The sequence below is a fragment of the Vidua macroura genome, chromosome 13 (genome assembly GCF_024509145.1).
Source record: "Vidua macroura isolate BioBank_ID:100142 chromosome 13, ASM2450914v1, whole genome shotgun sequence".
NCBI lineage: Eukaryota > Metazoa > Chordata > Aves > Passeriformes > Viduidae > Vidua > Vidua macroura.
The window spans coordinates 8,063,591-8,075,974 of record NC_071583.1 but is presented as its reverse complement, the minus strand read 5'-3'; the positions used below and the strand labels follow the sequence as shown (position 1 = coordinate 8,075,974).

Below are 12,384 nucleotides of genomic sequence, written 5' to 3'. Positions count from 1 at the left end.
CTGCACTGTTTTGTCTAACCTTCAAGTACCTCAAATTGTATCCTGCCCAAGATTCTTTGCACTGTTTCGCTTCAATATCCAAACACCTCTTTCCTGATTCAAATCCTCTCATAGAACTTCAAACACTAATCCTCATTTTTGTTACAAAGCTGCAGACAAGCAGGTATTCTCACCCCACAGCTATTTACTATCCCCCACTGAACAGCTGCATTGCTACAGTGGGACTGCCAAGAATACTCTCTGTATTCTCCCTTTTCCAATTCAGCCCTTAGTAGGACAACTCATGATAGCTGCACTTATAAAAACTTCTTACATTTATAATATAAATATTTCACTACCAACATTTCACAATCGTTTTTAAGAGGCAAATAACCAGTCTTGCACCAGTCTATAATGATAACTGAACACTTTAATTGATAATAGTTTGCAAAGCAATGGAAGCTGAAGTCCAGGGTCCTAAAATTTTCTAGGAAAATATTAGGTAGACCATTAGGTCTTCATTCAAGCTCTGTCTGTCTGCATTTTGGTTTTCCAATAAATATGTGAACCTAACCATATTTTTAAAGAAGCCTATACATTTTCTTCAGCAAAACATCTGCCTAATCAAAAATAAGACTTAAGAGACTCATAAACCTCAGATTTAGGCAAGCTCTCTTCTGTCCTTTCCCTCTCTTTATCTAATATTGAATGTTTTAAAAACAAGTATCACCTGAAAATTTCTCTGCAATGAACCAAATTCTACTCTTCTGAAATAGGATTCATCACAACCATATGATTCTTAAATATTCAATAACACAACATGCACTAAAAAAAGACTGAAAGCCTGAAATCATTAGATGTCCCGTCACAAGAAATAAAAAGGAGGCATACATTTCTCTGCAAGTGTAATTTCAAAGTCCTTTCACAGAGGGATCTAAAGACTGTCATCTAGGTTGCTCTGCTACTGTATATTAAACGAGCAAGTAATGAAGCTATTGGGTTTGATTCATAAAAATGACAAAAAGATCATGGATAAAGTACACAACGTTAATGATTTTTCCTTTCTTTCCTTTTTTTCTTTTTGAAAGGGAAGTATCGGGAAGGTAGCAAAAGACAGGTAAAGCATCAAAAGTAGTGACAACAAAGACAACAGAAAACAACAAAATCAAGCACCTTTTCATTTTAGTGACCATCTAGAAAAACATTACTGCATTAATGCTATTTAAAAGCTATTTCAAAATCCAAAGTCTCTATGAAACACTTTACTTCCTACCGAATTAAGGAATCATTATTTTGTTTTCACTAACAGAACACTGATGTTCTTTCCTAATGCCAACTAAATGCAAATTTAAGCCTCATGTGTTACCTACTGCTTTCTAACAGGCCTTCATTATCTCTTAGTTCTCAGTTAAGACTCATGCACAAATCCAGCAAAACAGTTTAGAACGTACTTAATTTTCAGTATTTGCATAACAGGATAAATAATATGTTTACTTAGTGCCAAGCATCAACACTATGCCAATTTAAAGCCTTATTCTTTAACATTTCAGAAATAACTTTGAAAGCAAATTAAATGACATATATAAAGTATTCCAACAATTCAGTATACAATGACTTCTGAACAACAAAACACCTGCCAAGGCCAATACCTACCAGACACATCAGATTTTCAGTGACTTAAGACCTTGCTAAATCTCTGCAAACATTAATACTAAAAAACCTTTACATTCAGAAGAATTGATACAAATGTTTTTGGCTCCTCATGCAGTAAGACAGAGCATTATTTTGATAAAGTAACAGACATCACTGCAGTGCCAATACAGAAATTCTGTACTTTGGAGTAGCTACAAATGTGAAGCAGAAAAATGCAGCTGTTGTTATGTGTTACAATGCAAATCTGATGAGCTACACTGGGAATATTCAGTATTGCAGTGGAGATTGATGAGAGGAGAAGCACATAGTCTGAATAAAATAAAAAGGCTTATTTAAATCTCACAATAAGGACATTTTCTTTAGCATTGTCCAAAAGATTAAAACTAGCTTCTTTTTCCCAAGACCTCTTTACAATTTTTCAAGTTTGCTACTAGAACAGCCATGCCACTTCCAAGAGGAGCAGGCCTTCAGAAGCGCTCTCTAAATTTGAATAATTCTAACCCTGTTACTGTAACAATCTGCAGGGCCTTATGCACACACCCACTCCCCTCTGCAGGTACCCTCAGCCCTCCCACCCTGACATATCCCCCTCAGGGATTACAGTCTTAGGAACCTCCACTCTGGGGCCCTTTACAGCTTGGGATTCCCCCTCACAGTCCAAGCACTGGGGGAGGAGAGCCCTTTCAGCACTTTTCCAGTCTGTTCCATGTAGGAATACAGTTAGCAGACTGCCTTGGAATTTAAGGGAAGGAAGGAGGAGCTAGTCTTAATTAAGGGCTTCTGCGAAACCCTTTCAACAGCTGAGTCACTGAGAGCACCAATGAAATCTAATTGCACAGTCCCCAGTGACACTGCAGGGACACTGAGGGCGCTGGGTTAGGCACAATCAGGGCCAGATCCAACCCTTTCCAACAGGAACCACATTCAACTAATGCAAGTTTCCTTTTTACCAGTAAAGCTTTCTAAATGCTGATTATGAAGCTGCTTTTCCCACACAAGCCAATTTTATCCGTAGTGTGCACATTATTATGTGGAGAGGTAATTCTTCACTACAAAAACTTACATGCAAAAGTGAAAGGCTCCAAATTCTGACATTGACTGTTTACCATGGATACTCAGAATTATCCTGCTGCTTTAGGGACAATCATATTTCCCTCGCTGGTACCCAAAGGAACCCAGCAGGCATTTTATCAGCAAACAAAACAAACTGAGATTTGGTTAGGCTTTAAATAAATAAATAAATAAAAACCAAACAAGCAAACAAAAAAAAATCACAATTATATACACATTTGAACACTGCACTTGGAAAACATGAGTTATAAACTGCAAGGATGCACAAGGAACACGTTGCATCAAACATGTCTGAGAGTTTTACTTGATAAATTACTGGTGGAGTGGAGAAAGACAAGAAGAATGAATGTAATTTATTAAGACGTTCTTTAAAGCGTCCATCTCCCCCTAGAGCTTATGGAAATAACAAAGCAACAAAACCATGTAGCCCTGTAAGAATAACTTAAATCTAAGTGAGAAAAAATCTATAGGAAGGCAAAAAAGACACTTGAGATATTATTTTAATAAGGAGAAAATATGGATGATACTGGTCAACTTAGATTGATGCACAAAATAAAACAATGCCTACACAGCACCAAAATATCTGAAAGTAATCAATTTGCAGTTTGTAATAATTCTCCTGTTAGGATCTGAGTTACAGAAATCAACAACATTTTTCTTGGAGACTTAATATATCAACATTTGGCTCTCTGTAGTAAGCATGGCCAATTTGTCTGAAGTTGTTTATTTACACACTAAAGACATTCTATACACAGATCAGCTGACAAAGTTGAAAAGTGACAATATTTTTAACTTTTGCAGAAACAAGCAAAATTATAATATAAATAAATGTAATTGACATAATTGAAGCTGCAGAGACTGGAGAAGAAAGAATGACTGACATGTATAAAACTGAGTAATTCAATTTTCTGCAAATTCACAATAGGATTCATGTGACAGATGACAAAACGAATGAGAGGATTATACATTGTAACTATAAAAAGGCAAATCCTATAAAGTACATACAGAGTTGTAATATGCAAGACAAGGGGATAATCCCATGTGCAATGTTAAGTTATATGAGTTGACCCATTGTTTCCAATAGCATCTCTATATTCTCCAATTTTCCCAGCATGTGAAAGTATTCACTTGGTCACCAGCAAAGTCAATGGAAACTGCAAACACACAGTTCAAACTAAAATGTCAAAACTAAATACTATTAAATACTGTCAAACTAAAATACTTTACTATGACTACAGGCTTTGTGTAACACATTCTTCTCATTGCACTCTAAGACTGAGACATAAACCATAACAAAGAAAACGAAATTATAAGCTGAATAAAAGCATCCGAATAAAGGATTAAATGTTTAATAAATAAGTGAATGAAAATAAGTACGCTCCACAGCTTTCACATATTGCTGCCTTAATTCTTCTAAGTTTTCTCAATACTACAATACCAATTAAATTAGCATTATTATAAAGGCATATTTTGAAGAGATTGAATTAGAACTTGCATTAGAAGTGCTATACTTGGAAAAGTAACAGCTCCCATTGAATGAAATTAGCAGCACCTCTGACGAAATGTCTCACAAGGGAAAAAAAAGAAAAACAAGCCGCAAGAAATAAACTAAAGGTTTCGTAGTAAGTGGTGAAATTGACAAGCAAACTAAACTCAGCTTTTGCCAGCACTTTGCCTAACACAGGATAAAAGCAGTGTGTGTGTGTGTGTGTGTGTGTGTGTGTGTGTGTGTAGAATTTTTCAGCACACAGAATGTAACTTTTAAAGATAGGAAAAGTACTTTCCTGTCATTCAAAGATTTAAAACTATTCAGAATGTCTAAAAGTGCATTTGAAAAGAAATGTGAATGCAGGTTATAAAATCAGGGGACCTGCTATTTATTGGAGATAAGCCTGAGGAAAAAGACAAAATATTTAATGCCATTTTTCCATTAGACATTTCAGTGATTCAATTTAAAATTAAGATCTTAGTACATGTTCTGTAATGCCTTATCTGAATCACCAAAATCCAACATTCAAAAATTAATACTTTAAAAACTGCTTACGGGCGGACATACTGCGCAATTGCTCTTGGAACTGAACTTTGTATTTTCCTCTTTTCAAGATTATGAAATTATGTAAGATTTTTAATTACACTACACCCCCAAAAAATAATTTAAACCTAAAATATTTTTTTGTCTCAAAACTTTTAGCTGAAAATCTCTGTGCTCACATTTTAGGTTCCATCCTACAGCCAAGAGCAAGAGGACTATTTTAGGGAGGGGATAGGGAGTGGGGCTTTTTCTTGTCCTTCATCTTGATTTTATTAATTTCTGAAATGAGTTACTACAATATAAACCTACCCCTTGGATACATGGTATCCTCGGAAAAACATAGCGACCTTTATCTAGTATACGGTATTGTCAGGCAGCCTACCCATGTTGAGCTAAAATCATTTAGGAACTGGTATAAAAGCACTTGATCAATCACTTCGACGAAGCATGTAAAGTTTCTGAAATGGTTTTAAGCGTTACTGCCTTACACAGAAATTTAAACTTCAGCGACAGCTCAGTCTCAGTGATGCAAGCATGGGTTGGCTGCTGCAACGACTGCCTTGCTGGAGCATGGGAATTTATGGATCTCTGTAACACACCGGATGCCCGCCGCTCACCGGGGGACCACAGCAGCGCCCACGAGGGGCAAATAAAACAATTTTAATTCGCGCGAAACGTCCCCACGAGGGCATTTCCATATCCGGCGGGGAGGGACAGGAGGATGGTGGGGCCGTGAGGGGGCGGCGGGCGCGGAGGGCGCGGGAGCGGCACCGCCTCACGGAGCGGGCAGCGCTGCCCTCGGGCTCCGCGCCAGCGCCAGCGCCCGCCGCCCACTGCTCCTGCTGCGACCGCAGCGGGGACAGGGAGAAGGGGGGAAATTAACACAAAATGGAGACTTACAGTCCCGCTGTGACACGCGTGCGCGGCCCCGCCTGTGGCGGCGCACGGCCCGGAGGCGGGGTCGCCGCGCTACCGGGGCCAGCCGGGACGGTGGCTGGGTGGCTGAGCGGCTGCGGCTGATTTGGTGCCTATCGCCGATTTTCGTCCCTATCGCCGATTTTCCTGCCTGTCGCCGATATCCCCGCTTGTGGCGGGCACAGGACGATCGTGGGGCGAGCGGCTGCTCGCCGCGGTGGCCGGCCCGCAGGTGCCAGCCCTCCCGGGGGTGAGGGACAGCTGGGCAGTGCAGGAGCGCCGTGCTCAGGGCCAGCCGTGCCCGAGGTGAGCCCGCAGGGAGAAGCCTCACTAACTGTGTGGACGCTTCCCTTGGCTCATATTTCAAGTGGGGAAAGTGATGTTACAGTGTTTGCTGTGCTTGTGCTGCTGCCCCGCGTATCTGGTTTACACCCTACTGGAGACGAGTTGCGATGCTACCTTCCATTCTATTCTCATATTTGCCTTAAATTTTAGTTCTGTGTAGCAACAGTCCGTGCTTACGTGCAGGCAGTGATGTCCCTGCTGAATTCCCTGGCACAGACACGGATGTAGGAGCTCCTTCAGTTCAGTATTGGAGTCACGCAGGGCTCTGTAGCAGCAGCTCCTTCCAGAGCAGCACATCCAGCACCATCATCAGCTTCTGCCATTAAGTAATTCTCCTTCCACTCTTTTCCTAAAGGAAAAAAGCATGGTTAGTGCCTTGCTTTCGTTCAGTTGGACTGAGCTTTTTTTGGTGAAGACAAGCTCTTACAGCAGAAAGCCAGGTTTCCAATGGGTCTTTGGGTTGTAGAGAGTTTTGTTTGGTACCCAAGAAATCTCTCTTACATAGTTTCTTTTGTATATATCCACTGTAGGGCAATGAAGTTGCTGAACATTACTGTTACTCCAGCACTTCGAGCAATCAGATATACTGGGCTCAAGCCCAAACCTTGAACTTTATTTTATATGCTAAAGAACATTAGTATGAAAGACATGTTTGATGTATTTGCTGGAGCCAGTACCCCTAAGAAGACACTCCTACTGACAAGACACTCCTACTGCTATATTAATGAACACTGCCACAAATAATGAGCAATACTCCAGTTGTCATAGTTTATCCTGTAAACTCACACTGAAGACATTGTTATCACCAGCCCATGAATGTGGTATCAAGTGTCATTACTACTGAATGCCAATAGAATACCAAGACTGCCTTTTGATGCCAGTGCTGTGCATTATGTCTCAGTGTCTGTACTTCCCATACAGCAAAGTGCCTTGTCTAATCCCAAAAACCGCTCTGTGCTGAAGTGACAGCATCAATTCCCCCTGCTGTTACACATTTTGTCAGCCCTTTGTGACACTGCACAGCAACAGGTCCCTTGAGACATTTGTCAGCAAAGCGACCCTAGATATGTCCCTTTTACAGTGTGTACACCTGTCTTCTAGAATTAAGCAACTGAGAATCTAGCAGTGGCTGCTTCTCCTGTATGCACTCGATCCTGAGAAACATCCTGACCACTCATTTTGTTTACAAAAGCAAACACAGTGGGAGCAATTCCCTTACCTAGTACAAATGAAGTGTTTTGCCATCACAGGGTCACTTTCTTTATTAGTGATCACGCTTTTCCCTTCCTGACATGATATACTGTCATTAATTGTTAAGGAGACCATATCATTAGCAAAAGCAAAGACCACCAGACTTGTACATGGACAATTTCACTGCCATTTGCAGATGGAAATCCATCCAAATTAAGGGATGCTGTGTGAGTTGATGTGCCCATCACACCCTCATGAAAATACACTCCTTTTATGTGAGTTGTCTCTTGTTGAATCATATTTTTAAAAAGGAATGAAAAACATTTCCTCTTTTAAGGTCGGCAAGAAAAGATAAAAATTTAAGACAGTTTTGTTGTGCCAAGCACATGCTCATGATACTGTGAAAACACTGTACTGAAATATATGCTGAGAAAGCAGACACTTCAGTAAAGCAGCACATCAGAAAATCTGCTTAAATATGTCACAAAGTTTTAAAACCAACAAAAAAACAACACCAGCAAACAATCCTGAATGTTATTCAACACTGGTGAAAACAAACTGCAAATTCTAATCTCTTTGAATAGCTCCAGCCATAATTCTCCACTTCTACCTCTGCACCCCCTGTCTGTAACCAGAGATTATGTATTAAGTAAGTACTTGCAACTGCTAAAATATGTGAGAGACACACAAAGAGGTGGGCTACTGCTACATCAGAAGCTGTGGCTTACCAAGAAAACAGCTTTAATATTCTATTATTAACAGGAAAATATAATACATAAGCAGAAGTGAAGTGTATTTGTAGATAATCTGCTTCTAACATTCAGCTGAGCATGAAATCTCTTGAAGAAAAGCCTGATAGAGATCCCAGGAAAACATTCCTTTAGCTCACTGCTGCTTCTTTGTTCAATGGGGCAGTTCACTTTGTTCTTTACACTGAGCTACTTTATACTTACACAGGAAGTATTTTTCCTCCCTCTAATCCTAAGAGGAGCACAAACCCTTAATATCTTGACTTTGCCAATTTCAAAGTTTCAGTAAGTCAAGTTCTTATAAAAGATGTTTTACCTGCAAAATGACACATGAGAATCTCTCTTCCTCTGTGATGCATGGTAATTGTATTTATTTTTCAGTGAATGCTGGGGTTTCCAATATGGAACTGTCTTATATTATGTTAAAGTACAAGCCTTAGATCTGTGATGTTACATAGCATATATTTTCAAACAAACTTTCCATTGTTTTTTGCCTCAATATTTGTTGTGTATCCAAGAATTAGGAACATAGTCATTCTGAAGAAGTAAAAATTGTATAAGTAAATTAAAATCCTGCAGTTTTGTCATATAACAAGGTGATTCTTCTCATGGTCTCTTTCTGCTGGCTTGTGCAATTTAAAGTGTGTGTTTACTTCTTCTTTTGTGTGAAATGATGTAATTCACAATCCAAAAGCTTCTGTGAGATCTTAGTGTGTAGCCATCAGAAAATCAGCAAACTATCATAGGACTTTTTAAAGAAGTTGTCACTCCTTTCTTTAGTATTCAGTTCTAAAGCTATCTTTTGTTGGTTTTATTTAGCTGGCATACAGAGATTGTAATGTGTTGGATTAGCACTGCTCTAAGGAGCCTGGGCCTTGGGCGTTCATGCACAGTTTCATTTTCATGGCAACTTCTTTATTACTGATGCAGGCTTACTCTCACTAACTATTTTCTTCAAGCCACAATGTATTTTCCACTGGTCAACACATCAGCTACTTAAGACCAACTGGCTCTTCCTTCTGACTTGCTTTTGGTTATTTTTCCTCAAAATCATGAACAATAGTCATGTATCTGGCAGAGTAAAAATGATACTGCATCTACCCAAAACAGCCCCTTCTGTGAAGCCAGTCATTAATTCCTCTCTGGTAGCTTGTCACCACCAGATGTCTGCTGAGTTTACACCCTGTGCATTTCCCATAACTGCACCCACAAGGCATTCACAAGTGACTGAATTTTCAATAATAGCACCACATCCTTTTTTTGAACTCTCCTCTTCCCTACCTCGGCAGCTGCAGCTCACCACAGAACTGCAGCCTCTTTGTGTTAGGTGTTGTACCTCTCTCTGGAGTGAAGGACTCTACAAACAGCACAAGAGTGTAAGATTGCTTTTACTTTGGAATAAGTTTCATCACTCAGGGTTTTGAGAAGTGAGTTCTGCACAGATAGTAATGAGAAATAGTCTACATTCAAAACAGAAAAACATTTCCAGGTTTATATCAACAAGTAAAGTACAGAATGTTCTGTTTTCCCATAAGAAGCAGTGGCAGTGAAGCCTACCCCTGCCAATAATGAAGCACATCTAAAGGAGGACTCAAAGCTGTTTCTAAGCATGAGGAGTGGAGGCACATTTCCCTCCAGAAATCAGCACTCCCTGAACCTGCCCACCAGCTGTAGGTGCAATTAGCTGTGTCCAATTTACATTTGGAGCACAAGGGACCAGCTTTCACAGCACGCTTAAAACAGCAAACACAACAAGCTGGGGTTTGTCAACACAATGCACAGTTTGTCAGTTCAATGGGAAACTTTACAAAATGTATGTGCAAGGTATAATTACAGCATACTGCAAATAAAAATTCAAAAGAATAATTGAAACAACACTCATATCTTGGAAAAATAAGCTGGTTAATTGTTGTAGGTTCACAGGCATGTCACAGCACACAATACAATTAATAAAATATAAACAACAATTTTCAAATCAACACAGCTTGATAGTTTGAATTCAAATTTTAAGAACAGAAAAAAAAAAAAAAAAACACCACAAGTCCTTCATCTCTTTCCTTTTTCATGCTCCCTGTGGCCATTGAGACTAGTAGGAAACCAGCCCATTTAGTCAGAAAACTTTGCAGCATAGCAGGGAGTTTCATTTGTCATCACATGCAATAGCAGCTGTCTCCATCAAGAACGAAGTTAATCAGTATAGACTAAATAAATTAGGTAATTCCTTAGATTGTTAACATTGTACTTTTGAATGAAGACCAATCTTTGTCTTCTGATGCTGGAAAGCTTCTCTGTCAAGTAAATAATTTTGTGATTTGGAACTAAGGAGCAGTGAAATTCCTTAATGTGTTGTTTAACCAAATATTTTTGGTAACTGAAGATATTCTGTTTACACAAGGGACACAAAGTGTTAAAATTTTAAAGGCAGAAAAGCAAACAGGTTTATACACAAATACTTCAGTATTTATTTTACTCTTATGATCACTGTTTCTAAAAACAACAGTAAAGCTTTTCACTTTGTTTCAGGTTTTATTTTCATTCTTTCTGCAATGCTTGAAAAAAAGGATGGTATATGGTTTCTGTTTAACTAAAGGCACAACAAAAACCTTAAGAGTATTTTAATATAAAAAGAATTAGAACTTTATCATTAAAAACCCCCAAACTTTCATGTACAGCAGAAAACTTATTTAACCTTCAAAATCTGCTGGGCAGATTTTTGAGGAACCAGAACAACTAAAATACATATTACAATAATTAAATATGAAGGAAAAGGTTGAGCATCACATATGTTACCTACAGAAGTTGTTAAAAAATACATGGGAATATTAATGCAAAGAATATTCATATTGTTATACTATCAAAGACGTACATCAAAGTGGAGTACATTTTTGCAAAGTCAAGGAAAAATTGCTTTTGTTTTGGCACTTGGTTTGACATGTCATGTCCAAAGAAATGATAAAGTGTTTTCAAGATACACTGAGTATATTACTTTTAAAATACTGTGCTTTACTAGGAAGGAAGAAACAAAAGGCAGGAAAGTTGCAAGACACACACAGCCCTTAAAGCAGCATAGGTAAGCATGGTTACAATCTTTGGTCTTTGACAAACTAGGCCTAGTCTTACAGACAAGCTCGGGATCAGAAATATGGTTCATATGGATCTACGGAACTTACAGAAAATTCAAAATTTTTTACATGAAGCTTTTTTACATGAAGCTTTTTTGAGAAGCTTGAAATTGTCTTTTTCTTCTGAAGATTTGATAAGGTAAGTTGATTAGAGCTCTGTTTTACAGAGAAAAAGAGACCAAATTTCTCTTGTAAGCATCTCACTGGAAGTAACAAAACCAATCACAGATATGCTCAAATGTATTTTAAATTGGTTGGTGGACTAAGGTTGAAGGACTCAGTATAGCTATGGAGTAATGTTTCTAAAATTTCCATGTGTCATTTACATAATGTCATTTAAGGAGCTTTTTTTCCTAAATCACATAAAACTGATTTAAATCAGTTACTGTTTTAAATCAAATTCTGCTGGCCTATCTTAGAGCTTGTCCTTTGAATCCATAGATTACCCGAAGGAAATTTACCTTGAGAACACTATGATAAAGTATTGACAAAAATGTAACTTATCTTTTGACAATTCTTGTGCTTGTGAAAAACATTCAGTGGTTGAAACAGTTGTGCCAGCAGCTACTTAAATGCAGTTGCAATCTTGACTAGGCCACAGAAAATTCAGAAAGCTGAAGAATTTCCACACTCCCGATAGCTTAAATATTTTGTGGTTTTGTGCTCTATTTTGAGTAGGTAAGGGATATTCTGATGGTTTTAGATTTTTTTGTTTGTTTGTTTCTCTGGAAAATGCTTTTTTCAGGGGGATAAGGGGGTTTGAAAGTGACTGTAGGTTTCATAAACTGTGTCTGCACCTACCTCTGTGAGCACCTATGCAGTCAGCAAAGGAGAAGAGCTAGAAAACACAGGAACAAGTTTTAAACTGTTCTAAAATACTCTCTCATAGTAATTTTTATTGCAGCATATTCTGACCTTTTAAGTCATAAGGAACTGGTATTATTACAGTACTTTTGGTAAATGGGAGTCATCAAACCACTGTTCCTCAAGATCATTGGGAGCGGTTGCAAGGACAGTTGATCTCTGGAGCTGCACGTGGGGAAGGAGTGCACAGTCTCTCCTGGTCCCGTGCCATGCTGCCCATGTAAGATAAGGCACTGGGAACAACTAACAGCAGTGATCCTCCCCTTCTGACCTGCCAGGCTGTCTCTATAAATCTCCTGTCACTGCTAAGAGGGCAGAGTGAGCCTCCACAATGGAAATGCCAAATACCCAGTGCAAATTCAAACTTTGTGTAAGTGACTTCTGCAGGAGGAAGCTTCACATCAGATATCACAATTATGATTCGGACATTAAGAAACTTGGGTTTGGTGCCATTTCTTAACCA

At 38.7% G+C, this 12,384-nt stretch overlaps 1 protein-coding gene across 5 annotated transcripts in view; it reads right to left on the bottom strand.

The window, feature by feature from the left end:
• FHIT (fragile histidine triad diadenosine triphosphatase) overlaps positions 1-5,715 on the bottom strand; it is a 525,883-nt gene extending 520,168 nt beyond the window's left edge. For 2 of the 5 annotated variants that reach the window (XM_053989335.1, XM_053989337.1), the window contains exon 1: positions 5,636-5,678. The gene's annotated coding sequence lies outside the window, so the exon portion shown is untranslated. Of the gene's footprint in view, positions 1-5,635 lie in introns of all 5 variants that reach the window. The other 3 variants (XM_053989338.1, XM_053989336.1, XM_053989334.1) reach the window with 3 other exon arrangements.
• Positions 5,716-12,384: the final 6,669 nt, after the last annotated feature.